Source organism: Petaurus breviceps, unplaced genomic scaffold, assembly GCF_028583685.1.
Source record: "Petaurus breviceps papuanus isolate PSGF00001 unplaced genomic scaffold, PetGlider_PUasm1.0 90847, whole genome shotgun sequence".
Classification (NCBI taxonomy): Eukaryota; Metazoa; Chordata; class Mammalia; order Diprotodontia; family Petauridae; genus Petaurus; species Petaurus breviceps.
The window spans coordinates 10519359-10522144 of record NW_027187360.1 but is presented as its reverse complement, the minus strand read 5'-3'; the positions used below and the strand labels follow the sequence as shown (position 1 = coordinate 10522144).

Below are 2786 nucleotides of genomic sequence, written 5' to 3'. Positions count from 1 at the left end.
GCCTCTATTTGGAAGCAGGAGGGCTTTAGAGGGAGAAATGGCTATCCCAAGATTGGAGGATTTGTCTTATTCCTCTCTAGCAAGAGAATGGGCCAAAAGCACAGGACTCTGTGAAAACTGGGAACCAAGGCTGCAGAAGGGAGAACCCAGAGAGAGATTTGGAAAGATGTCTGCAAGGAATACTCATAGAACCAAGTAAAGAATTGGCAGGAGTGTGCAGGAGAGGTTGGGTCTTGCTAACATGTTGTCTTATGTGTAAAAGTAGAGATGAACTGCTGGAGGAATAAGCTCAGAGGCCAAGGGAGTTGGCTGGTTTACTTCATGGCTACTGTAATGACTTTGACATTCTGGTTTTGGGACTTGGCTTTCTGGTATTTGAACGAATGCTTTTGTTCTGTCCTCCATGTGAAGAGCCTGTTACATTTTTGTGATTCACCACTACACCAGCAGGACAGGGCTGGGCTGGCAGGTCCATGGAGTCATGTTTTTCTTGTGGTGGCTGTTGGGAGGCTGCAGGCCAGCAGCACCATGTGGTGGGCAGCAATGCGATTTCGTGCATTGAACAAGGGACAGGCAATTCTTGACAGGTCACCTGGCCAAGAGACAATTATTAATAGAACCAAGGGAACCCTCATTATGGAAGGAGTTCAGAATAAACTTCGGGAGGTTGTAGGAATATCCACACACTAGAATGACCATGTGAAAGCTATGGAGGAGAGAAAGTTACTTCATAGCTTGTTGCCTAAGAGCCAGAAGGATCTGCTTCGAAGGAGGCTGAAGGACAGTTATATTGAAGTCATTTTGCCTTTAGGAACTCAACCCACATTACAGGAGAAATATTTGACTGTATACAGTAGTGTAAGATTTGGCAGGAAACTTGAAGATCTTGACAGCTTAGGAGTTCTTATTTGCTATACTCACAGCAAAATAGATTCCGGCAAGATGTCCCCTTTCTCTATCGTGATGGCCTTGGTTGACAAAATTGAGCTATGTAAGAAAGTCATAAGTTCAGAAAATGACATTAAATTCATTGGACATGTGAGCTGGGTTGGAAAGACATCTATGGAAGTCAAGATGCATGTGTGTGAGTTACATGATACGGTTTACCATCCTGTCTTGGACGCAACATTTGTTAATGGTGGCCCGTGATCCTGAAAACAAAGGGCCAGCTTTTATAAATCCATTAGTCCCTGAAGGTCCAGAGGAAGAGGAACTCTTCAAGCAAGAACTGAATAAGGTGAGGAGGATTGCCTCCGGTACTGCATCCTTATTGAAGATGGCTCCCACCGCAGAAGAAAGGAATGCAGTTCATAACATGTTACTTAACACGCTGGACCCAAGGAGTATAAGTTTTTAAAGTCAAATTTTGCCTCCAGATTCAGTGTGGATGGAAGATACAAAATTGAAGAGGCTTCAGATGTGCTATCCTGAGGAATGGAACATTTTCAATAGAATCTTTGGAGGTTTCCTTATGAGAAAAGCATTTGAACTTGGTTGGGCTACTGCTTGTAATTTTGCTGGTTCAGACTTTTTCTAATTGCTGTAGATGAAATCATGTTTCAGAGGCCTGTTGAAATTGGATCACTGCTATTCTTTTCTTACCAGGTTTGTTTTACTGAAAAGAATCACATTCAAGTTAGAGTACACAGTGAAGTATCTTTCCCTGGCACTAAAGAGCACAAGAATACCAATGTCTTCCATTTCACATTTTTTGTTGAAAAAGAAGTGCCATTGGTAATTCCCAAAACTTATGGAAATTCCATGTTATATTTAGATGGTCATTGACATTTCATGGATGCAATGCATCAAAAAGCCAATGGAACAACTATTATCCATTGACACCCTAAAAAAATGCTATCTTTTGAAAACTGAGGATGAAAGAGCATATGGTATTTAGGGTAGGAAAAGATTTGTGGGGGCTAAAAAGTATTTTCATCTTCAAGGAGAATGATCACACCTGTCAGAACTGCCAGAAAGGGAATTTTTGATAAAAAACAAACACATTAAGCTCATAATTTAAATTGTTTGTAACCCAATTTAGTACTATATTACTTCCATTTTCTTTTTTGCCAATAAAGGACAAGCTGATTTTTCTAAACACTTGTGACACATTATTTTGCTGTATATGTAGTACATATCAACATTAAAGTTTCACTCTGATCATTTAAAAAAAAGTCACCATGGGCGTTGTGAATATTGCATTGTTGTTACAGGGAGATGGCCATTTAAAACATACAAAGTTAACTCAAAGTAATATCCAATTACTTCATACATCATAATTTGCTTAGCCATTCCTCTATTGTTAGAAACACATTTTATTTCTAACTTTTTGTTGCTATAGATATTACCTTGAATATATGTATACATACATATATGTGTGTATATATCTGTCTTCTATCTGTCTATCTATCATCTATCTATCTACCTATCTATCTATCTATCTATCTATCTATCTATCCATCTATCTATCTATCTATCTATCTATCTATCTATCTATCTATCTATCTATCTACCTGTCTGTCTGTCTGTCTGTCTGTCTGTCTATCTATCTATTTATCTATCTATCTCTCTATCTATCATCTATCTATCTATGTCATATAAATCTTTTCTTGCTGTCAAGAAAATAACCTCTCTGGTACATCATCCCCATGGTGGATCATCTGATTGATGTTTACAGATACCACAAGGACTCACCAATGCTCAGTGGTGTTGTTATTGTTATTGTTTTCCTAGTTCTGTTAAAAAAACAACAACAAACCTTTATCCACAAACTTAGAATGAAAATA

The 2786-nt window shown here is 38.4% G+C and overlaps 1 pseudogene; it reads left to right on the top strand.

Annotated features, from left to right (window-relative positions):
* Window positions 1-449: 449 nt before the first annotated feature.
* LOC138149602 (acyl-coenzyme A thioesterase 9, mitochondrial pseudogene) lies at window positions 450-1884 on the top strand (annotated as a pseudogene).
* Window positions 1885-2786: the final 902 nt, after the last annotated feature.